Source organism: Elephas maximus, chromosome 3, assembly GCF_024166365.1.
Source record: "Elephas maximus indicus isolate mEleMax1 chromosome 3, mEleMax1 primary haplotype, whole genome shotgun sequence".
Classification (NCBI taxonomy): domain Eukaryota; kingdom Metazoa; phylum Chordata; class Mammalia; order Proboscidea; family Elephantidae; genus Elephas; species Elephas maximus.
The window spans coordinates 24,970,005-24,996,569 of record NC_064821.1 but is presented as its reverse complement, the minus strand read 5'-3'; the positions used below and the strand labels follow the sequence as shown (position 1 = coordinate 24,996,569).

The following is a 26,565-nucleotide window of genomic DNA, read 5'->3' as shown; positions in this document are numbered from 1 at the left end:
ACTGACAGACAACGTGGTGGGATATTGAAGTTACTACTGTAAACTTGGGAAAGGTTTAGTGGAACTCTAAAAAGGAGGCAAAATGCCTGTAACATGCTCAGTTCTGTTTGATTACAGACTTAGACACTGCTGAATACTAGGTGCAGAAACAGGATCAAAGAACCATACATAGAATCAGCCCTCAGAACCTCCATTTTAAGATAAATTTATTATATTATCACTTGTATTTATATAGGATACATATCCTCATATAACAAAGTATATATTCTTATCCTAAACATGGTGTCAGTCTTCCTGATGTTGTTGTTAGGATAGGGGCACCTTTGAACATAAGGAAAGAAGACTAATATAATTACAGAAGGTAGATGTGTTCATGTGTACAAGGCACTTGAAATGGATGTGAGCAGAAGTAGATGAGATGAATAAGATGGCATACCCCTGTGCTCTTAAGGTGATGTAATCATTCAACATAAATTATTCCTTCTCTGAGCCTTGCTCCTTAAGGGTTTATACTACCCTGGGAGCAGAATGACAGCAAAATAATTTGAGTAATGAGGAAGTTTGATTATTGAAATCCAACGGGCTTCAGAGACTACAAATAGACTGCCAGTGACCACCCACTCAACAGCTTTACCCAGGTCAGAAGGCAGGAGCAGCACACCCAAGCATTGTCCCCATCACTTTCCATAGGAGCCTGGTCGTTCTCTGTCTTCTGTGCTCTGTGAGTCCAGAGCTTCTGTTTTTATTATTCAACCTTCAGGGGAGAACTGAATGTCATATCTTAATGCTGGCAGTCGGGTAATCTGAAGTCCCCTAATGTATCTTTTGCGAATAGGGATAGGCCTTTGTCTTCCAGTCCATCTGGGGGCAGCTGAGAGGTGAGTACATGCAAAAGATGAGCAGGATGGAGATGTGTGTGAGATGCCTGCCTAATTGTCCATCATCTTCTTGACATGTTTCATTGCGCCTTTACACAAATACTTGAGCTCTCATTCTGCTAATCACCTCTTCTGAGTCTAATTTTCCAGGGACTTTTTCTGTCTTCAACTAAAATATACCTTTGCTCAATTTTGATAAATTTTCTAGAATTCTCAAAATTTTGCTTGTATCTCTCAGGCAGGGGCAGGGGTGTCTGGTCAGCTTCTCCTTACCTGGTTCTTGATACTGCCTTTTCAGGGGAGATCTTTGACCTAGTTATGATATAACCTGGCTATGAAGGCTCAAAGAGAGGAAGTGGAGAACCAGCCTGACCCCACAGGCTACATACCTGTATCTACCTGTGTCTCTTTATTAACCTATGAAATACTTTAAGACAATAGCCCAGGATAATACGACAAATACCCATGTATCAATGAGTTCAGAATTCATAAATATTGATATTGTGCCATAACAGTTCTATTCTTAAAGTAACAAAATAGTATACATAAGGATGATATATATACCCTTTTTATTCCACTCCATTTCCATCCTTTGGTCTCTTTTGCTTCCCAAGGGCAACCAATCTTATATTTGGTAGTTACCCAGACATTATTTAAAGTATTTTTTACTCATGTGTTTGTATGTGTGTACCACGATAAAAATGTCTTTCAGTTGGAGAAGGGAAAAAGAAATTCTGGTGGAATAACAGAGTGAAATACCTTAAGTTAGTTTAAGTTAATGAACCAGACTGAAATGCATCAAGACTGATAAGGTTGAGGTTATTATTATGTTTTTTAATAATTTTTATTGTGTTTTAAGTGAAAGTTTACAAATCAAGTCAGTCTTTCACACAAAAACCCATATACACACACTCCCAAATACTCTTCCCCTAATGAGACAGCCTGCTCTCTCCCTCCACTCTCTCTTCTCCTGTCCTCTTCACCAGCTTCTAACCTCCTCCACCCTCTCATCTTCCCTCCAGGCAGGAGGTGCCAACATATTCTCAAGTGTCCACCAGATCCAAGAAGCTCACTCCTTACCAGCATCCCTCTCCAACACATTGTCCAGTCCAATCCATGTCTGAAGAGTTGGCTTTGGTAATTGTTCCTGTCCTGGGCCAACAGAAGGTCTGGGGGCCACGACCACCGGGGTCCTTCCAGTCTCAGTCAGACCATTAAGTCTGGTCTTATGAGAATTTGGGGTCTGCATCCCACTGCTCTCCCTCAGGGGTTATTTGTTGTGTTTCCTGTCAGGGCAGTCATCAGTTGTAGCCGGACACCATCTAGTTCTTCTGGTCTCAGGATGATGTAGTTGCTGGTTCATGTGGCCCTTTCTGTCTCTTGGGCTCTTAATTACCTTGTGTTCTTGGTGTTCTTCATTCTCCTTTGATCCAGGTGGGTTGAGACCAAATGATGCATCTTACATGGCTGCTTGCTAGTGTTTAAGACTCCAGATGCCACTCTTCAAAGTGGGATGCAGAATGCTTTCTTAATAGATTTTATTATGTCAATTGACTTAGATGTCCCGTGAAACCATGGTCCCCAGACCCCTGGCCCTGCTACGCTGGCTTTGGAAGCATTCAGTTTTTTCAGGAAACTTCTTTGCTTTTGGTTTAGTCCAATTGTGCTGACCTCCCCTGTATTGTGTGCTGTCTTTCCCTTCACCTAAAGTAGTTCTTATTTACTATCTAGTTAGTGACTACCCCTCTCCCACCCTCCCTCCCTCCACCCTCTTGTAACCACAAAAGAATGTTTTCTTCTCAGTTTAAACTGTTTCTCAAGTTCTTATACTAGTGGTCTTATGCAATATTTATCCTTTTGCAACTGACTAATTTCACTCAGCATAATGCCTTCCAGGTTCCTCCATGTTATGAAATGTTTCATAGATTCCTCACTGTCCCTTATCAATACGTAGTATTCCAGTGTGTGAATATGCCATAATTTATTTATCCATTCATCTGTTGATGGGCACCTTGGTTGCTTCCATGTTTTTGCCATTGTAAACAGTGCTGCAATAAACATGGGTGTGAATATATCTGTTCGTGTAAAGGCTCTTATTTCTCTAGGATATATTCCAATGAGTGGGATTGCTGGATCGTATGGTAGTTGTATTTCTAGCTTTTTAAGGAAGTGCCAAATCGATTTCCAAAGTGGTTGTATCATCTGACATTCCCACCAGCAGTGTAGAAGTGTTCCAGTCTCTGCACAGTCTCTCCAACATTTATTATTTTGTGTGTTTTGGATTAATGTCAGCCTTATTGGAGTGAGATGAAATCTCATTGTAGTTTTGAACTGTATTTCTCTAATGGCTAACGATCGTGAATATTTCCTCATGTATCTGTTAGCTACCCGAATGTCTCTTTAGTGAAGTGTCTATTAATATCTTTTGTCCATTTTTTAATTGGGTTATTTGTCTTTTTGCAGTTGAATTTTTGTAGTATCATGTAGATTTTAGAGATCAGGCGCTGATCAGAAATGTCATAGCTAAAAACTTTTTCCCAGTCTGTAGATAATCTCTTTACTCTTTTGGTGAAGTCTTTGGATGAGCATAACTGTTTGATTTTTAGGAGCTCCCAGTTATCTAGTTTTTCTTCTGTGTCTTTTACAATGTTTCCTGTACTGTTTATGCCATGCATTAGGGCCCCTAATGTTGTCCCTATTTTTTGTTCCATGATCTTTATTGTTTTAAATTTTATATTTAGGTCTTTGATCCATTTTGAGTTAGTTTTTGTGCATGGAGTGAGGTATGGGTCTTGTTTCATTTTTTGCAGATGGATATCCAGTTATGCCAGCAGCCTTTGTTAAAAAGACTGTCTTTTCCCCATTTAACTGTTTTGGGGCCTTTGTCAAATATCAGTTGCTCATATGTGGATGGATTTATGTTTGGATTCTCAACTCTGTTCCATTGGTCCATGTATCTGTTGCTGTACGAGTACCAGGCTGTTTTGACTACTGTGGTGGTATAATAGGTTCTAAAATCAGGTAAAGGCCTCCCACTTTGTTCTTCTTTTTCAATAATGCCTTATTTATCCAGGGCCTCTTTCCCTTCCATATGAAACTGGTGACTTGTTTCTCCATCTCATTAAAGAATGTCCTTGGGATTTGAGTTGGAATTGCATTAAATGTATAGATCGCTTTTGGTAGAATAGACATTTTTATAATGTTAAGTCTTCCTATCCATGAGCAAGGTATGTTCTTCCACTTATGTAAGTCTCTTTTGGTTTCTTGCAGAAGTGTACTGTAGTTTTCTTTATATAAGTCTTTTACATGTCTGGTAAGATTTATTCCTAAGTATTTTATCTTCTTGGGGGCTACTGTAAATGGCATTGATTTGGTGATTTCCTCTTCGATGTTCTTTTTTTTGGTGCAGAGGAATCCAGCTGATTTTTGTATGTTTATCTTGTATCCAGATACTCTGCTGAACTCTTCTATTAGTTTCAGCAGTTTTCTGGAGGATTCCTTAGGGTCTTCTGTGTATAAGATCATGTCATCTGTAAATAGAGATACTTTGACTTTTTCCTTGCCAATCTGGATGCCCTTTATTTCTTTATCTAGCCTAATTGCTCTGGCTAGGACCTCCAGCACAATGTTGAATAAGAGTGGTGATAAAGGGCATCCTTGTCTGGTTCCCAATCTCAATGGGAATGTTTTACGGCTCTCTCCATTTAGAATGATGTTGTATAAATACCCTTTATTATGTTGAGGAATTTTCCTTCTATTATTATTTTGCTGAGAGTTTTTATCATGAATGAGTGATGAACTTTGTCAAATGCCTTTTCTGCATCAGTTGATAAAATATGTGATTCTTGTCTTTTGTTTTATTTACGTGGTGGATTCCATTAGTGGTTTTTCTAATGTTGAACCAACCCTGCATACCTGGTATGAATCCCACTTGGTCGTGGTGAATTATTTTTTTTTGTTATGTTGGTGAACTCTATTGGCTAGAATTTTGTTGAGGATTTTTGCGTCTACATTCATGAGGGATATAGGTCTATAATTTTCTTTTCTTGTGGTGTCTTTACCTGGTTTTGGCATCAGGGATATGGTGGCTTCATAGAATGAGTTTGGTAATATTCCATCTTTTTCTACGCTCTGAAATACGTTTAGTAGTAGTGGTGTTAACTCTTCTCTGAAAGTTTGGTAGAACTCTGCAGTGAAGCTCTCCAGACCAGGGTTTTTTTTGGGGGGGGGGGCAGTTTTTTGATTACCTTTTCAATCCCTTATTTTGTTATGGGTCTCTTTAGTTGTTCTACCTCTGTTTGGTTAGTTTAGATAGGGAGTGTGTTTCTAGGAATTCATCAATTTCTTCTAGGTTTTCAAATTTGTTTGAATATAGTTTTTCATAGTAATCTGATATGATTCTTTTAATTTCAGTTGGGTTTGTAGTAATATCGCCCATCTCATTTCTTATTAGGGTTATTTGCTTCCTCTCCTGTTTTTCTTTTGTCGGTTTGGCCAATGGGTTATCAATTTTGTTGATTTTTTCAAAAAACCAGCTTTTGGTCTTGTTGACTCTTTCAATTGTTTTTCTGTTTTCTATTTCATTTAGTTCAGCTCTAATTTTTATTTTTTTTTTCTTCTGGTGCCTGTGGGTTTCTTTTGTTGCTCTCTTTCTATTTGTTCAAGTTGTAGAGATAGTTCTTCGATTTTGGCCCTTTCTCCTTTTTGGATGTGTGCATTTATTGATATAAATTGGCCTCTGGGCACTGGTTTTGCTGTGTCCCAAAGGTTCTTATAGGAAGTGTTTTCATTCTCATTGGATTCCACGAATTTCTTTATTCCATCCTTCATGTCTTCTATAATCCAGTCTTTTTTGAGCAGGGTATTGTTCAGTTTCCAAGTGTTTGATTTCTTTTCCCTGCTTTTCCTGCTATTGATTTCCACTTTTATGGCCTTATGGTCAGAGAAGATGCTTTGTAATATTTCAGTGTTTTGGATTCTGCTAAGGCTTGCTTTATGACCTAATATGTGGTCTATTCTAGAGAATGGTCCATGTGCACTAGAAAAGAAAGTATACTTGGTTGCTTTTGGGTGGGGTGTTCTGTATATGTCTACGAGGTCATGTTGGTAGATTGTGGCATTTAGATCTTCCATGTCTTTATTGAGCTTCTTTCTGGATGTCCTGTCCTTCACCGAAAGTGGTGTGTTGAAGTCTCCTACTATTATTGTGGAGCTGTCTATCTCACTTTTCAATGCTGATAGAGTTTGTTTTCTGTATCTTGCAGCCCTGTCATTGGGTGTATAAATATTTAATATGGTTATATGTTCTTGCTGTATTGTCTCTTTAGTCATTATATAGTGTCCTTCCTTATCCTTTCTGATGGGTTTAACTTTAAAGTCTATTTTGTCAGAAATTAATATTGCCACTCCTGCTCTTTTTTGATTGTTGTTTGCTTGATATATTTTTTTCTATCCTTTGAGTTTTAGTTTGTTTGTGTCTCTAAGACTAAGGTGTGTCTCTTGTAGGCAGCATATAGACGAATCTTGTTTTTTAATCCGTTCTGGCACTCTCTGTCTCTTTATTGGTGCATTTAGTCCATTTCCATTCAGGGTAATTATGGATAAGTATGAATTTAGTGCTATCATTTTGATGTCTTTTTTTTGTGTGTTGACAGCTTCTTTTTCCCACTTGATTTTATGTGCTGAGTAGATTTTCTTTGTATATTGTCCTTTCCTTATATTTATTGTTGTTGATTTTGTTTCTGCTGAGTCTGTATTTTTTCCTTGTATTTTGTTTTGATGAGTAGGATAGTTTGTCTCCTTTGTGGTTACCTTGTTATTTACCCCTATATTTCTAAAGTGATAACTAACTTTTATTTCTTTGTATCTTCCCGTCCATATGGAAGGTGTATGATTACATTTCTTAGTCCCTCTTTATTATTTTATTGTTGTCTTCTTGTATATAATAAGATCGCAGTTACCCTGTGTTGGGCTTTTTTTTTTTTTTTTCTTCTTTTTAATCTTCCTTTTTTTTTTTTTTTTTTGATCTTCCTGTCTCAGTTGACTTCTGGTTGCTCTGTCCAGTGTTCCAGTCTTGGGTTGATACCTGGTATTATTGATTTTCTAACCAAAGAACTCTCTTTAGTATTTCTTGTAGTTTTGGTTTGGTTTTTACGAATTCCCTCAACTGCTGTTTATCTGGAAATGTCTTAATTTCATCTTCATATTTAAGAGACAGTTTTGCTGGATATATGATTCTTGGCAGGCAATTTTTTAAATATGTCATCCTATTGCCTTCTTGCCTGCATGGTTTCTGCTGAGTAGTCCGAGCTTATTCTTATTGGCTCTCCCTTGTAGGTGCCTTTTTTTTTTTTTTTTTATCCCTTGCTCCTCATATAATTGTCTCTTTGTCTTTGGTTTTGGCCAGCTTGATCATAATATGTCTTGGTGACTTTCTTTTAAGACCTACCTTATGTGGAGTTCTATGAGCATCTTGGATAGATATCTTCTCATCTTTCACAAAATCAGGGAAGTTTTCTGCCAACAAATCTTCCACAGTTTTCTCTGTATTTTCTGTTATCCCTTCCTGTTCTGGTACTCCAATCACTCGTAGAGTATTTCTCTTGATAGAGTCCCACATGATTCTTAAGGTTTCTTCATTTTTTTAAATTCTTTTATCTTGTTTTTCTTCAAATATATTAGTGCCAAGTGATTTATCTTCAAGTTCAGAAATTCTAGCTTCTACTTGCTCAATTCTGCTCCTCTGACTTTCTATTGAGTTATCTAGTTCTATAATTTTATCGTTAATCTTCTGAATTTCTGATTGCTGTCTGACTATAGATCTTTCCAGCTTACTAAACTTTTCATTGTGTTCTTGAATAATCTTTCTGATTTCTTCAGTTGCTTTATCTGTGTGCTCCTTGGCTTGTTCTGTGTATTGCCTTATTTCCTTCCTGACGTCTTGAAGGGTTCTGTATGTTAAACTTTTATATTCTGCATCTGGTAATTCCAGGAATGCACTTTCATCTAAAAGATCCCTTTATTCTTTGTTTTGAGAGCATGTTGAGGTGATCATGGCCTGTTTCTTTATGTGACTTGATATTGACTGTTGTCTCTAAGCCATCTATTAGTTATTGTCTCAGTTTATGCTTGCTTACAGTGTCTTAGCTGCTTGCTTTGTTTTGTTTTGGTATACCCCTATGGGTTGCTTGAGTGAGCTGGATGGATTATTTTCACCTTTGGAGCTTTGGTGTCCTGTCCCCAGCTGGCTAGAGCTGTTATTAGGTATGTCAGTCTAGGAGTCCATTCAGTTTTCTTGTATGAACTCACCTCAGGTTTCTAGGTAGCTGATATCAAGTGTGTGGTACAGGCTCTGCCCTACAGTCTTAGAGGGGCAGGGGTGATTGATGTGTATACCCGTATCTGATTGCAGCAGGGGGTCACGCTCTGAACAAGGCAGGGGGCTGAGAACCAACTCCCAAGTGTCTCTGAGGAAAACGCATCTCTGTTCCCTAAAGTGTGCTGATGGGTGGGCTCTGCAGAGGGACCATGGGCACCCAAAGTTTTTGTTGTAAGGACTGGGAGGTACCAGTTATCCCTGGACCCCCCATGTTGCAGGTGGCTAGGCGACCCAAGTGGAGCCACCAGTCCTTAGGTCCCTGTTGTGGGTAGGTGAGGACCTTGTTTAATAGGCAAAGCAATGTCAAATGTCAAACACCCACCTCTCCACCGCACAGCTGAAATGGTTGGAGTTTGCCAACAAGGGCCTATTCCCCTGAAATAGGCCCACGCAGGTCTTTGCAGAAGGGAAAGGTGCTCAAGGTCCATGGACGGTTTATGCCTGGACAGGATCCACTTCTGTCCTGAGCTCCCCCAGTTAATGGAGCTGGCAAATTATCTTTTCCTCCCAGTTGTAATTTTTTTCCTTTCCCAAGGCCGGGAGGACAGCTCCAGGTGCTCACCAGGGTCTATCTCAGGCCTAGGGATTCAGCCGCTGAAGCTGGGTTGGGGGTTGGGGGGTGTGGTAAAATATATGCAAGTATTTAGCTTTTGCCAAGAGCGCCCTTCTGCTCAGGTTCCAGAGGTGTGAGTGGGCTGTGTGGCTGCTGACTCTCCCTGAGGAAACTGCGGCTGAAAGCTAGTGCCAGCCCGCCGCTGCTGCCGGTGCCGCCGCCGCTCCTGGAATGGTGCCTGAGGGCTCCCTGCGATTCAGATCCGGTAACTCCTCTCTGCTTCTGAACAGTCTCTTCCTTCCTCTGCCCCTCAGTTGGTTGTCTAAGCTTGTCTTTGATGCTCAGGGCTCTCAGCTTGTCACAAATATACTCATTCACTTGTTTTTTTGGGTCTTTGTTGTAAAGAGGCATCGACAGAAGCATCTGTCTATTCCGCCATCTTGGCTTCACCTCTGAGTGTATTATTTTAAGAGACCAATTGCAAAATGACATTCACAGTATATAAAGTATTAAAATGTAAAACAATAGCATTGTTTATTCAGAGAATCAGACTGAAAGTAGTGAAAATACCAGAGAATAATGTATACCAAGTTCTGTGTTGTGGTTCCTCTTACGGAGAGAAAAAGACAGGTTGTGAAAAACTAAAGGTGGAAGCATTCAAATATTTTTTTTTGTTTTAAAAATACAGAATACACCTCGATTTTAAAAATAATTAAATGTGTAAAATAAAATATTGAAGCTCAGGAGTAAAGGGAAATAATCATAATTTTAAAAAGTACCTAATGCAATTATGGTAATGTATTTTAATTTGATGGTGCTGAGTGTTGGATAATTACACCTTTACTGTTTTTCTCTGTACTTTTCAGTATGCTTGAAATATTTCATAATAAAAAATGAAAATTTATGTCTGTATAATTTTAAAACTTATTTCAATTTTCCCATACTATAGATGTCTTGTTAGAGAAATTACTTGTGTCTTTTAAGTTTTCATTATTTCTGTTGGTCTGTCTAGATCTAATTTATTTATTTTTATTGCTAGATATTTCATCACATGTCCATGTCAAATGAACACTGATAAGCCTTTAACCCCTTGACATGGAGTCAGTTCCAACTCACAGACACCCTGTAGGACAGAGTAGAACTGCCCCATAGGATTTCCAAGGTTGAAATCTTTACAGAAGCAGACTGCCACATCTTCCTTCCATTGAGTGCCTGGTGAATTCAAACCACCAACCTTTCAGTTAGCAGCCAAGTGCTTATCGACTGCATCACCAGGCTCTTTTTATATTGATAGCAATGATTTTCATTCGGCTCATTCTCTCCTCTTTCTCTAGATGAGCAAGATTCCCAATAAAGTTTTGCCACATTCTTTCTTCCCTAAAATTTTCAGATATCATACTAGGAATGTTCTATCTTTCTTTGATCCACCTTCATCTGGCTCCACCTGTCACTCTTCCTTTCTATTATGAACAACACCATGTTGTGCCCACGAAAAATATATCACAATAGAAAATATTGAGAGGATGTGATATGTTGAACACCGCTTGATGATTTTCTATTCATTTCCAATCTTTGCAAGATCCTATAAGGTTTTATGATGGTTTCCATCATACAAAGGAGATATTTGAGGCTTCTTGAGCAGTTATAAAAGTTTCCTTATTCACAAAGCAAGTGCTAAAGCTGGCAATAAACCCAGGTGTCTGATTCCAAATCTTCCAGCAAATGATTGATTGTTAGAGTTGCTTGTTGTCATAATCCTATGTTTAGGGCCCCAGATTTTCTTGTCGGGGAAGCAGTGTTTGTCCAGGGGTATTTACTCTGAACACAAGGATTCTGATGAGCTGTTCATCCTGGGGACTCGTTTAGAAACTTTTTCTAAATCATTGGTTCATAAGAATAATGGGTAAATACATAAATGTGCCTAGGACTTAGACAATCAACTCTTGCCTGTTGCTGAGGATCCAGTGACCATATTCTCACGACCTCACCTTAACATAGAAAATGGGAGTATCCTGGACTTGATCCTGGTACACAACTTTGAGATTCCTATAGGAACCAGTTCCCAAGGCTGTTTGACCCAGGCTTTGATGAGCTTAACCAGAAATAAAAAGAAGGAGGATGTGAAATTTCATGATTTATTTATTTATTTTTGTTTCTTTCTCTCCCTTTATCTGCTAGTTATACAATGGAAACATCGAGTCAAACCATAAAAGGAATAGGGACTGGATCAAGCTACTGAGTGTCAAGGGGTTAATTATTCCTATAATCTGCCAAGTTAAGGGAGAAAGGAAGGGAGGGACAGATGTCAATGGAATATCTTGGAAGTGAGTAAAGAAAATGGAAAATAAATATAGAAACAATAATCTGTTAATGGAAATTAATTATGACTCCTATTAGTTTAATGGAAACCCTGGTGGTGTAGTAGTTAAGAGCTATAGCTGCTAACCAAAAGGTCAGCAGTTCAAATCCACCAGGTGCTCCTTGGAACTCGTATGGGGCAGTTCTACTCTGTCCTACAGGGTTGCTATGAGTCAAGATCGACTCGACGGCAGTGGGTTATTAGTTTAACATTTGAAATTGTATGTTTTTTTTTTCCTATTGTTTTCATGTACAAATGTGGGTGGCAATTAAACAGAAAAATGTGTATGTGTTTACTTCCTACTTTTCTGTGTGTCATATATACAAGATAAGGAATTCCTAAAATTAAGGTCTTACTGTCTTGTCCAATTGTCATGATCATCTGAATATAACAAGGACTTCACACCTTAACTGGTAAGTACTTCCCATGTTTACCAGCTGCCAGGCTAGTTACTGGGCCATTTGTATTGATTCAATGTTTAAGTCTTACAACCATAAAAGCGTTTCAGTTATCTAGGTGTACTTTGCTCAAGTTCCTTTTTCCCTCTTAAGACTGACTTGGCAAGCTTCTACTTGCCCTCTTCCTAGAGCTGTAGGGACGTGCCTGATAAGCACCTTGGAAGCTTGTGCTATTAGATTGTGTCTTTCTTATGCTAAAATTCCACTTAGGATACACTAACAAATTGTTACTCTTTTTTTCAGTGGTTTAAAGACAGTACATTTCATTCTTTCTCCAATTTCTGTGTTTTAGGGGGAAAAATGTGCTACATATAATTTTAGGGAGTAATGTTTTAATCTTCAAGTACTGAGAGAAAAGAGAATCTTATCAACAAGTAGCCATAACAGCTTGAGGTTTCAGGGAATCTATTCTAATATTGACCTCAAGTCCTGAATGTGGGTCCTGCTTCGACGTTATTATCTGCTATATACCACCTGTGTGGTCAGAGAGTAGATGACCTTGAAGTTCAGGGAAAGCACTTGGTTCATTTTCAGGTAGAAGTTTTCAAGAGTCAAGTGATGGAACCTGTTGACCCTTCTGATGCCTGAGCCCGTGCTCCTCAGAGGTCATATCATATGGCGGTAAGAGGCCCAGTTTGATCTGTCAATCTGAGTTCAAATTCTTCCAGCAATTCTTACAAGAAGACCATGTATCGTGTATGTATAACTTAACCTCATGTTACCTACATGAGATCATGGGTAAAATGAGGGATGAAAGAAGCATCTGAGTCACGGATCTGTAGGGAGAATAAAATTAATTCATATAAATGCCAAGAATTCTGTATGACAACACACAGAGCTCTCTGTTAGTGGCCTGGCTGTAGAAGTTTATAATAGTTATCATATTTGTTACTATGTTATCTGCTAACCAAACAAAAGCCAAATCAGTTGCTGTCAAGTCACTTCCAACTCTGGCAGCTCCACATGAGTCAGAGTAGAGCTGTGCTCCATAGGGTTTTCAATGGCTGGTTTTTCAGAAGTAGATCATCAGGCCTTTCTCCTAAGGTACCTCTGGATACACTTGAACCTTCAACGTTTTCCTTGGCAGCTTAACTTTTTGCACCAGCCAAGGTCTCTTGTTAATACTACTATTATTTAAAACAATTAGGCAACAGTTTGTGATAAGAATCCAATGAATGGAATATTGAAATGGAAGTGAATAATTAAAAGCACAAATTGTGAAGACCCACTGAAAATGGGCTGAGTCATGGATTTGAGCTCCCAGTCCACTTTGTAGCGCACTGATGAGCCAGTTCATTATCTCCTCAGGAAGTGCACCAGGCCTGCTCCAATTCTGTATCCTAGAATATTGGTCCTCAGTGTGTGGTTCCCAGTTGAACAGCAGCCACATTCGGAAATCTGTTAGAAAGGAACATTTTGGAGCTCTGATGCCCAACCTCCTGAATCCAGTGCTCTGAGGGTAGTGCCCAGCAATCTGCATTTTAGCAGGACCTCCGGCTGACTCTGATGCAAGGAAGTTGGAGAACCATTGCTCTAAAACACATATTTAATATCATATGGTTTTGATTTTTCTGCTAATTTACAACGTTCAGAAAATTCTTCAGAAAAAAATCATGTATCATTTCAAATTGTATTCATGTTAGTTGACAAATGTGAAAAAAGAGTAGGGACTTAAAATTTGCAAAGATGTGGTAGTGGAAGTCAGAGAAGGACAGAGAGAAATGAGAGTGTAGGAGCAAAGAGAACAGAGAAGGAGGGAGAGAGAAAAGGATAGAGGAGAAAGAGGAGGAGGCGAGAGGGAGACAGAGACAGAGAACCACAGGAAAGATTTATAGTATTCATTTCGTTTCACAATATAGATTAAAGTGTTTCTCTAAAATACGGGATCTTAGAACTCTGCTGTGTATTCCATCTCTGTTCTTTCCATCAGAATCATCAACTACATGGAATCAGAAAACCAAACAGGAGTAGCAGAATTCCTCCTCCTAGGCCTCTCAGAGAATCCAGAACTGCAGCTTCTTCTCCTTGGAATGTTCCTGACCATGTACCTGGTCACTGTGCTTGGGAACCTGCTCATCATCTTGGCTGTCAACTCAGACTCCCACCTCCACACCCCCATGTACTTCTTCCTCTCCAACCTGTCCTTCAGTGACATCTGTTTCAGCACCACTACGGTCCCCAAGATGCTGGTGAACATTCAGACTCAGAGCAAATCCATCAGTTACACAGGTTGCCTCACCCAGATCTGCTTTGTCCTTGTTTTTGCTTGTTTGGAAAATTGTCTCCTTGCAGCAATGGCCTATGACCACTATGTGGCCATTTGTCACCCACTGAGGTACACAGTCATCATGAACCCCCGCCTCTGTAGCTGATTTTACTGTCCTTGTTTATTAGCATCACGAATGCCCTTCTCCACAGCCTGATGGTGCTGCGTCTGTCCTTCTGCACAGACCTAGAAATCCCCCAGTTTTTCTGTGAACTTCCCCAGGTCCTCAAGCTTGCCTGTTCTGACACACTCTTCAATAACATCTTGCTACATTTTATAACTAGCATTTTGGGTTGTGGAACTTTCTTGGGGATTATTTTCTCATACGTGCAAATTGTCTCTTGCCTCCTGAAAATGCCGTCAACAGGTGGAATGTATAAAGCTTTTTCCACCTGTGGGTCTCACCTCTCTGTTGTTTCCTTGTTCTACGGGACAGGTTTGGGGTGTATCTTAGCTCTACAGCAACTCTATCCTCTAGGAAGAGTGCGGTTTCATCAGTGGTGCACACCGTGGTCACACCCATGCTGAACCCCTTCATCTACAGCCTGCGGAACAAGGACATGGTGGGCGCTTTGAGGAAACTCATCTCTAAAATATCTTCTTTCCATTAATATGTCACCTGCTTCGGTGTTAAGCTGTTTGTCTTAGTTATCTAGTGTTGCTATAACAGAAATACCACAAGTGAATGGCTTTAACGAACAGAAGTTTATTCTCTCAGAGTCTAATCAGCTGGAAGTCTGAATCCAGGGCATCGACTCCAGGGGAAAGTGTTCTCTCTCTGTCAGCTCTGAAAGAAGGTCCTTGTCATCAATATTCCCCTGGTTGAGGACCTTCTCTGCAGGGGGACCCTGGGTCCAAAGCACGCTCTATGCTCCTGGTACTACATTCTTGGTGGTCGGATGTCTTTCAGTTTCTCTGCTTGCTTCTCTGTTTCATAACTCAAAAGAGATTGGCTTAAAATACAATCTAATCTTATAGATTGAGTCCCACCTCATTAACATAACTGCCACTAATTCCATCTCATCAGCACCATAAAGATAGTATTTGTACCACAAAGGAAAATCACATCAGATAACAAAATGGTGAACAATCTATCACACAATACAGGGAATAATGGCTTAGCCAAATTGATGCACATATTTTTTGGGGACACAATTCAATCCATGACACTGTTTAAATATGCCAAAGGGAAATAAACAATAGTGATTAAGAAAACCTGAATAAGCTCTTTGAATAGCAGAAATCCGGAGATCTAAATGGTTAAGGATGATAATGCTACCACTTGGGTTTGAATTCTACCTCTCCTATGTATTAGCTGTGTGGACATTGAATATTTATTTCACCTTTAAAAGCTTAGTTTAAAGGTCCTTAAGTAGCACAAATAGTTTGCTAACCTACAGGTTGATCGTTCAAATCCACCCAGAGGTACCATGGAAGAAAAGGTCTGCAATCTGTTTTTGTAAAGATTAAAGCTGAGAAAACTCTATGGTGTGGTTCTACTCTATAACACATGGAGTCACCATGAGTCTGAGTCAATTTGATAGCAACTAGTAACAACAATAAGTTCAGTTTACTCATCTATAAATTTGGCATATTTGTATTCCTTCATATTTTTTTTTCATATAGATTTGAAAGACTTTAACTCTGTGAATGAGGATGCCTTCAGCTATACTACAGGAAAAGTCTCAACTCACATAGGATCAAACAACACAAAGATTTCAGAGGCAGCGTAGGTCCAGAACCTATAGAACCACAGGGCTGCATTTCACAGCTCCATGCAATGGCTTCTTCCTAAAGCTGTTCCCGTGATGGTCACCAGTGGCTGCAGTGGCACAGGGATCATTTAAGATACAATAGCCAGAGACAGAAAACTAACTGCTTCTTAACGAGTCTCTGTAATCAAGAAATAATCTTTCCAAGGAGTCATCCAGAACACATCCTATATCGTCAGCCTGAGCTGGGGCATATGACCCTTCTAAAACTGATTACTGGCAAGAGGAATTTCATTACCTTGGAAGGATTAGATGAATTCTCTGATTAGAAAAGTCTGGTGTGGGATCAAGTGCTATAATGATTACAAGTCTTTCGTACAATGCCATTCCTCTTCATTTTGTCATTCCTGGCATAGTGGACCATGTGATTTTCTGATTCAAAACAGCCAATACCAATCCATTTCAGCTCACTAGTGCCTAGGATATCATCTTTATACATTCTATTTCATTTGTGAAAGCTTCCAATTTTCCTAGATTATTCGTACTTCATGTATTTCACATTCCAATTATTAATGGATTTTTGCAGCTGTTTTTTCTCATTTAGAGTCTTGCCACATCAGCAAATGAAAGTCCCAAAAGCTTGATTCCTCCACATCCTTAAGGTCGGCTCTAAGGAAGCAGGTCTTTCCAGCCATATTTTGAGTGCCTTCAACCTAGGGGGCTCATCTTTTGGCACTATATCAGAAAATGTTTTCCTGCTATTCATAAGGTGTTCACCATGCTTTTCTTCCTAGTATGTCTTCGTCTGAAAGCTGTATTGAAATCTGCCCACCATCGGTTACCCTGCTGGTATTTGAAATACCAATGGCATAGCTTCCAGCATCAGAGCAACATGCAAGCCACCACAGTGGGACAAACTGACAGACGAGTGGTGTACAATGCGGATCTTGCCCGAAAGCAGAGAATACCAGAAAGATATTTACCTCTGTTTTATTGACTATGCAAAGTCATTCAACTGTGTGGATTATAACAAGTTATGGATAACATTGCAATGAATGGGAATTCCAAAACACTTAATTGTGCTCCTGAGGAAACAGTACATAGAACAATGGCAGTGGTTCAAATAGAACAAGGGAATACTGTGTGGTTTAAAATCAGGAAATGTGTGTGTCGGGGTTGTATCCTTTCACCATACCTATTCGATCTGCATGCTGAGCAAATAATCTGAGAAACTGGACTATAGGAAGAAGAACACAGCATCAGAATTGAAGGAAGACTAATTAACAACCTGTGATATGCAGATGACACAACCTTGCTTGCTGAAAGTGAAGAGGACTTGAAGCACTTACTCATGAAGATCAAAGACTATAGCCTTCAGTATGGATTGCAGCTCAACATAAAGAAAACAAAAATCCTAAAAACTAGACCAGTAATCACCATCTTAATAAATGGAGAAAAGATTGATGTTGTCATGATTTTATTTTACTTGGATCCTCAATCAGTGCCCAAGGAAGCAGCAGTCAAGAAATGAAACAATGTGTTACACTGGGCAAATATGCTGCAAAGTACCTCTTTAAAGTGTTGAAAAGCAAAGATTTGCTTTGAGGATTAAAGTGGGTTTGACCCAAACCGTGGTATTTTCAATTGCCTCATATGCATGCAAAAGCTGGACAATGAATAAAAAAGACCAAAGAAGAATGGATGCCTTTGAATTATGGTGTTGGTGAAGAGTATCAAATATACCATGGACTTACATCTTGGAAGAAGTACAGCCAGAATGGTCCTTAGAAGTCAGAATGGCAAGAGTTTTGTCTTTGATATGTTTTCAGGAGGGACCAGTCCCTGGGGAAGGATATAATGCTTGATAAAGTGTCAGTGAAAAAGAGAAAGGCCCTCAATTAGATGAATTGACACAGTGACTGCAACAATGGGCTCAAGTATAACAACGATGGTGAGGATGACAAGGTATCCAGCAGTGTTTCATTCTTTTGTACAGAGGGTGGCTATGAGTTGGAACCGAGTTGACAGCACCTAACAAAATAAAAGTATAATGCCTGACACCTAATAAGTATACAATATACTCAATATGTGTGAGCCAGCACAATGTGTTTTCAAGAGTAGTGCTCTCTCCTTTTTTGATTCCTTTTGCTTTCACACATTTTTAGCACTTGCTTCAGCTTTTAGCCTATTATTAACTCAAATATTTATCAGCAGTGGATACTTATGATGTAGGCAAGGCCACATTTGGAAACTCTTCAGTGGATGCTTATTTGTCCTGCTGTCTTCTTTTTGTTATATTGAAAGAACAACTTTGAATTTTGATGGTCAAGTGACTCATTTTAATAGCTTATTTTTGAATTGGTTGGACTGATCAGTGTTTCCCCTTTTGGGTTGTGCATGTTTTATCTCATTTAAGTGGTGATTAACTCCTCCAATCTCATAAAAATATTTTCTTATACTGTCTGGTAAACATATTAACCATTTTTTCTTTTACATTTAAAAGACTTTGGAATGATCTTTGAATATGGTATGATGGAGAATCCAATTTCATTTTCTTTCCATATGGATAAACAATGATTTCAGCACTATTGCCTGAATGATACTGTTATGGATTGACCTGTGTCCTCCCAAAACAAGTATGGACTTGGTAAGGTCATAATTTCCAGTATTGTGTGATTGTCTACCATTTTGTCACCTGAAATGATTCCCCTATGTGTTGTAAATCCTGTCTCTATGACATTGATGAAACAGGGTTAGTGGTAGTTATTGTAAACTGAAACTGTAAGATTAATATACAATTTAAGCCGATCTTTTTTTGAAATATAAAAGAAAGAAGTGAGCAAAAAACACATAGGGACCTCCCTCATAACACCAAGAAAGCAGTGCCAGGAGCAGAACCCGTCCTTTGCAATCAGGCCTTTGCCCCAACACTTCATGGAGAGTGATCTGCATGGAGAACCTCCTAACCCTGGAGAAGATTGATGACAAGCACCTTTCTCCAGAGTTGACAGAGAGGGAAGGACTTCCCCTGGAGCTGGCACTCTGAATTTGGCCTTCTACTCTAGTAGATTGTAAGAGAATAAACTTGTTTGTTGAGGCCATCCACTTGTGGTATTTCTGTTATAGCAGCGCTAGATGACTGAGACAGATAACATCCTTTCCCTGCAATGCCACATTACCCCCTCTGTACTCAATAAGTCTTCATATAGACGGATATTCTATTAGTTCTATTTTTCTATCCTATACTGGAACCATACCATTTTAGTTATTTTAGCTCCATGGTACATTTTGATAGTTGGTAGCCAAATACTCCACATTGTTCTTACTTGCCATCAAGGTAAATATTGTTTCTCCACTGTTCTTCCATATAATTTTTAAACCCTGAGATTTTTCTTTCTTGTGCTAACATGGTCTGGTTTGGGCACAAAAGCAAAGGTTGTGCTGGCCTTATAAAATGAGATAAAGAGTATCCATTCCCTTATGTTTTCTGAATTCCTTTCTTTAATCTTTACATTATCTCCCTTGAGTGCTTGGAAGAACTTGCCTATAAAACTATGTACCTCAGGCTGTTTCCTGACAAATTATGTTATTGAGTACTTTAATTTATTTGAGTTTCCAAGATTATTCGCTTTCTATTTCTTCTTGAGAGAAGTGTGGTAACTTGGATTTAACTAAGACCAACACTTTCATTTGTGCATAGCATTCAAGCTCTCCTGTGTACGTTAGGTTATAACTCTGGTAATTCCCCCAACTCCCCCTTGCAACATCAGTTTTCTCCCTTTTACTTGTTCATTTTCAATAGCATCCAATGTATTTGAATTCCTCAAACCTTGAAAAAAAAAGAATAAAAACCCTCTCTGGACCCCTCATTTTGCTCTAGCGGTAGCCTCATTTTTCTGCTCCCTTTATAGCAAAACTCCTCAAAAGAGCTGTCTTCCACTCACTCTCTCCAGCTCTTCCATTTTCTTCTGAGGTTAATGCAATCAGGCCTTTGCCCCAACACTTCCTGAAGAGTGCTTTTGAAGAGCCACCTATGTTCCTTACCTTGTTAAGTCCAGTCCAGTCCAGGACAGTTAATGCTCGGTCCTTCTCTTACTTGACTTGTAAGCCACATTGACTCAGTTTATTACTCATTGAAACACTTTCTTCACTTGGATTTCAGCACCACCCATTATTTTGGTTTTATTCCTACCTCACTAGCTACTATTTCTGTCTCCTTTAAAGTGCCTTCTCATCTTTCCAATACCCAAGCACTGGAGGGTCTTTTATCTTAATCCTCAGACCTCTACTTCTTCAGCTACATTCATTCATTTGCAATAGCATCCAGACTCATCATCAATTTAAAAGTCATCTGATCACAAATGAGTCCTAAATTTGTATTTAGAAAGGAACTAGCCCCTGAATCCCAGGCTTGTATATCCAACTGCCCACTGGCTATGCCTTGCCCACAGTCTTACCTATCACCAAAAAAAAAAAAAATTTCCCTCAAGTTGATTCCAACTCATAGCAACCCCATGAGTGTCAAGCAGGACTGAGCTCCATAGGGTTTTCAATAGCTGTGATCTTTTGGAAGTAGATAAACAGGTTGTTCTTCTGAGGTTCCTCTGGCTTCGCAGTTTGAACCACCAATCTTTTTGGTAGTAGCTCAGCACGTAACCTTTTGCACCACACAGGGGCCTTACCTATCACAGTTGATGGCAACTCTATTCTTTCAAGTGTTAGGTAGTTTTCTGTCATTGAGCATCACCTTTGATCCTTCTCTTCTTTCACCCTGTGGCCAATCTTTCAGATATCCTTGTTATCTACACCATTAAAATACATCTAGAATTCAGACAAATCTCACCACCTTCATGGTTATCACCATGGTCCAAGCCACTGTCATTTTAGGACTGTTACAAAAGCACTTTCTGTGGTCTCACTGCATTTGTCCTTGCCATCATGAGGCTGTTTGCAATCTACCTGCACTACCTCTTTGATTTTATGTTTCTATTTTCCCCATCACTCATTCTGTTATACTTCTGCTGGCCTCCATATGTTGATTATTGATTTTGTTGGCTCTCTGTTTCAGAAGTATTTCTCTTCCTGGCTATTTAAATCATAGCTTACAGATTGTTTCTGAATGGGAAGGTTTTTTTTTTTTTTTTTTTTTTTTTTTTTTGCTTTCTCTTTCCATCTATGTATTCACTCTCTCTTGTCTAAGATGATCCCACTATGCCTTGTTATATTTCACCTATTATTTCAGGTGTTTGAAGTGAATAGTGTTAAGATGGCAAAGGGTGATATTACAATGCCATCTTTGGTTTTCAAGTGATGTATGGAGAAGGCCATAGGTTAACAAAGTTCATATGGGAACAGCTAGCATGTGGTATAATAAATTGGCAAACACATGAAAATATTGAATTCACTAAAAGATGAAAGATTTTTAATTGAATATTAACTTAGAGCACCATCTTCACCTATTAAATAATGGTTGTCATTTACCTAAATTTACTGAGAGTATAGATAAACCTGCAGACTAGTGCCTAGTCATTGAAACTGTGATTTCTCCCAACTCTGTTAAAAATGAAGAATCATATTTTTGACCCATAGTCCTTTAGCTTAAAGAACAATACATGTTGAAACTATTTGGACAAAATTGGAAAAAGTGTATATGGGATGCAAAAGAGGGTGTAACGGGTCTGACTACACTGATTGCAGCCAGAATCGACCACAAAGAATAGATTAAAATCTGCCGTATGAAATATTTAGAATGAAGATTAAGGTTCAGGAAACATTCAATGACTCTTAGAAAGATAAACCCTCAAGTATTTGCATTTCACATATTTTAGCTATTATAAATATATTATTTATGTCCACATATGTAAACTATATTTTGACACTTTAAATTGGAATCAGACTTGCTGATATAATTGATGAGATAGAGATGCTTTCAGTTGTACATAAAAAAAGAAAACTGGTGTGCAAGGTATGTGAACTGGGGGTGAGCTAAAACAGATGGAAAGAAATGGCAGACACCTGGCCTCTAAGGGTAAATAAATCAGCCATTCTGAATGTCCTTCTACTATTGTCTTGGTCTTCCAGGATTTGCACAACCCCAGGATCAGAATGGCAATAAAAGCCTATGGTTAATGAGGAGCTTTGGATATTGAGACCCCAGGGATGCAGAGTCTGCAAATACTCTGCCTGTGACCCCCTCACTCAGCAGCCCTTCTCCAGTCAGGAAGCAGCACACCTGAGACTGTGCCCCCAGATCATCCTCTTGCCCAAGAGCCCAGTGCCTCCCTCAGTCCCTTCACATTTCCTAAGGACAGATCTTTTGTCTATATCATCCAATATCCAGGGAAAATATCCAGCTTTATTTTCCAGTGATGCCAGCCAAGTAACCTAGTCCCTTGGTTAGTGTTTGGAAATCAGGACAGGTGTTCCTCTACAGCTACATCCAGAGGAAGCTGTGAAGAGAATACATGCATGAAATGATTAGAGCCAGGTAACTCGTGGACTCCTGCCTGTCTCCCATTTTATTGACTTATTTACTTGTATCTTTGCACCCAAATCAAGCAGGTCTTAATTAACTCCGTAGACTCTTACTCTGTCTCTAGAAGGGCAAGGATCATTTTCCTCCGGAGCAGAAATCTCCCCCTTCTCAAACAAGATGACTGTTACAAAATTCTCTGACATTGACTTGTATTCTTGTGCTGGTGATCAGGAGGAGAGTTGGTGAGCTTCATTTTATCTTCCTATTTCTGGTTCCTGATACACGATCTTAAGGAGAGCTTGGGTATCATCCCTGGTGCCAGGCTCTGAGAGCTCTGGGGAAGGAAGTCGAGACCCAGGCAGAACTTAGCAGGCTGCCTTACTAGGTTATCTGTTTCTCTTTATAAAATTACCAAATATTTAAAATTGGAACATTATACACAGTTTAAAAAAAATTACCACCTCTTACACCTTTCCAGAATTAACATTGACATTTTATTGTAGCAGCTAAGGGTATTTTTTTCTAAGCAACAAAATAATTTGTATACAAAAAACATTCTTTTTGTAATCCTCTCTGTTGCTGTCTTTCCTTTCCAGAAGCAGTAGCATCTTGTATGTGATGGTATCCCCATGCATGGTTTTATATGCTATATGTATATATCTGTGTGTGTGTATATATATATAAATTGAAGGCAGCAGATAGATTGATCGATAAATAGATATATAGATGATAGATGTCAATAACTATAATAACTATCAGTGAATGAAGAAATAAATTATGGTGTAATAATATAGTGGAATACTATAATTACTATTGCAGTTAAAATAAAAAAAAACAGAGCTAAATGTCTCAACATTCATTTAAAAATTGTGTTAAGGGAGCCAATCGTAAAATGACATTTACGGTGTGACCCTGTTTATATAAAGCTTTTAAAAATGCAAACAGTGCAATTTTATGGAAGAATACTATTAAACACAGTAAAAAGTGCAGAAGAATACTGCCTATCAAGTTAATGTAGTATTTAGCCCTGGGGAAGGAAAAGAATCAATATTGTGCAAAATACATGATGTAGGGAGCCTCAAACATACCTGTATTATTTTGTTGCTATAAAAATACCTAAAGCAAGGGTAGTGAAGTGTGGGAATTGACAGTGTCGACTGGTGGGTGCGTAGCCCTTCATTGCTATTCTCTGTACTTTTCATTATGCTTTAATTATCCATAATAAAAAATACCTGTGTAGGTTTAAAAAATATATTTAAAATTTTCTCATGCTGTAGGCTTCTTGTCATACCAATTTTTTGTTTTCTCCACTAGGTTTTCATTATTTGCATTGACTCATCTGGACCTAATTTATTGCTTTTAATTGCTATGTGTTTCATCATCTGTCCATGCCAAATGAATATTGATATCATTGATGTTCATTTAGGGTGTTTCTTCTTTCTGCTTCTGTACATGAGCAAGATTCCCAGTGGGAGTTTCAACATATAAATTCTTCCCTGAAGTTTGCAGTTATTATGCTAGGAATGTTCTCTCTTTTTCTCTTCCCTCAACTGCTCTACTGGTCACTTCTGTCCAAGGAGTAAAACATGCAAATTGCTATTGTTCATGTCAAACACACACATGCACACATGCACAATCACTGTAGGACATGCCATTGTGAGGACCCCATATGCTGATCACTGTACCAAGTACTTTTTGCTTACTCACTTCTCATCATTGCAACATCTCCATAAGGTTTTCTTTTTTTGATTTTATATTGTGGTTAAAATATATACAACCAAAAGTACAGTAATTTAATAATTCCTACATGTACAGTTCAGTGACCTTGATTACATTCTTCAAGTTGTGCAACCATTTTTGCTATTTTTTTCCAAATTATCCCACCACCAGGAACATGCATTCAATGCCCCCTAAGCAAAAACTTCCTCTTTCCCCCTTCCCTCCCACCCCTGGTAACCACTAATAAGCTTTGGTTATATTTTCTTATTTTATATAAGTGACATCATACAGTCTTTGTCCTTTTGTGATGGACTGACTTTGCTCAGTGTACTCTTTTCTAGGTTTATCCAAAAGGAGCCCTGGTGGCACAGCGGTTAAGCAATTGGCTGCTAATGCAAAGGTTGACAGGTTGAATCCACCAGCTGCTCTGTGGGAGAGAGATATGGCAGTGTGCTTCCCTGAAGATTACAGCCTCCCTCCTTGTGGTTTTGATTTGCATCTCTCCAGTACATAATGAATCTCTGGCATCATTTCAATCACCAAGGCCATATTTTCCAACTACCAGTCCTTCTTTATTTCCAACTTTCCCATTCCAATCACTGGTAAATCATCAATGCATCTTGATTGCATGTTTGATCAATTTCAGAGTGGTAAAACTTGAATTTCTTCTTTAACCTTAGTGGCTGGTGCGTAAATTTGAATAATATTTGTATTAACCGGCTTTCCTTGAGGGCATATGGATGTTATCGTATCACTGACACCATTGTACTTCAGGATAGATCTTGAAATATTCTTTCGGATGATGAATGCAATGCCATTCCTCTTCGAGTTGTCATTCCCGGCATAGTAGACCATATGATTGTCTGATTTAAAATGGCCACTACCAGTCCATTTCAGCTCAATAATGTCTAGAATATCGATGTTGGTGCATTCCATTCCATTTTTGATGATTTCCAATTTTTCCAAATTCAAACTTCATACATTCCATGTTCCAATTATTAATGGATGTTTGCAGCTCTTTCTTCTCATTTTGAGTCATGCCACATCAGCAAATGAAGGTCCCAAAAGCTGGACTCCATCCATGTCATTAAGGTCAACTCTACTTTGAGGAGGCAGCTCTTCCTCAGTTCTCTTTTGAGTGCCTTCCAACCTGAGGGGTTTGTCTTCTGGCACTATATCAGACAGTGTTCCACTGTTATCCATAAGGTTTTCAATGGCTTTTTTTTTTTTTTCCAGCAGTAGACCACCAGGTCCTTCATCCTATTCTGTCTTAGTCTGGAAACTCAGCTATAATCTGTTCACCATGGGTGACCCTGCTGGTATTTGGATATTGGTGGCATAGCTTTCAGCATCACAGCAACACACAAGCCCCCACAGCAGGACAAACTGACAGACTGGATTATATATGTGAACCTTGCCAGAGAGAATACAGAGGAATCAAATCCAACACGTGTGGAAAGAGACGATGGAAAGGCTCAATATAAGCAGTGAGAACAAGATCGGGGCAGACTGCAGAACAGGTCATCAATTGCTCTTATGCAAGGTCAGGTTAAAGAAGAAGAAAATTACAACAAATCCACAAGAGACAAACTATGACCTTGAGTATATATCAGTTCAATTTAGAGACCATCTCAAGAATAAATTGGCGCATTGAACACTAATGACTGAAGATGAGAGGAGTTGTGGAATGACATCAAGGATATCGTACATGAAGAAAGCAAGAGGCCATTAAAAAGACAGGAAAGAAAGAAAAGACCAAAATGATGTCAGAAGAGACTCTGAAACTTTCTCTTGAATGTCAAGTAGCTGAACCAAATGGAAGAAATGATTCAGTAAAAGAGCTGAATGGAAGATTTCAAAGGGTAACTCTAGAAGACAAAGTATAATGAAACATGCAAAGACTTGTAAATAAAAACCAAAAGGTTAGAACATACTCGGCATTTCTCAAGATGAAAGAACTGAAGAAAAAATTCAAGCCTCAGGTTGTAATATTGAAGAATTCCATAGGGAAAAGACTTAACGATGCAGGAAGCATCAAAAGAAGATGGAAGGAATACACAGAGGCAGTGTACCAAAAACATTTGGTCAACATTCAACCATTTCAAGTGCTAGCTTATGATCAAGAACAATGGCACTGAAGGAAGACACCCAAGCTGCACTAAAGGCATTGGTGAAAAACAAGCCTCCAGACACTGATGTAATATGAAATTGAAATGTTTCAAGAAGCAGATGCAGTGCTGGAAGTGCTCATTTGTCTGTGCCAAGAAATTTGGAAGACAGCTACCTGGCCAACCAACGGGAAGAGATCCATATGTGTACTCATTCCAATGAAAGGGGATCCAACAGAATGCAGAAATTATCAAACAATATCTGTAATATCACACACAAGTAAAATGTTGCTGAAGAGCGTTCAAAAGCGGTTACAGCAGTATATCGACAGGGAACTGTGAGAAATTCAAGCCAGATTCAGAAGAGGATGTGGAACAAGGAATATCAATGCTGATGTCAGATGAATCATGGCTGAAAGAAGAGAATACCAGAAAGATGTTTACCTGTTTTTTATTGAGTATGCAAAGGTATTCCACTGTGTGGATCATAACGAATTATGGATAACATTATGAAGAATGGAAATTCCGGAACACTTCATTTTGTCCATGAGAAACCTGTACATAGACCAAGAGACAGTCATTTGAATACAACAAGAGGTTATTGTGTGGTGTAAAGTCAAGAAAGGTATGCATTAGGGTTGTATCCTTTCACCATACTT

At 38.8% G+C, this 26,565-nt stretch overlaps 1 pseudogene; it reads left to right on the top strand.

Annotated features, from left to right (window-relative positions):
- Positions 1-14,503, top strand: part of LOC126071130 (olfactory receptor 7G3-like) — a 35,951-nt pseudogene extending 21,448 nt beyond the window's left edge.
- Positions 14,504-26,565: the final 12,062 nt, after the last annotated feature.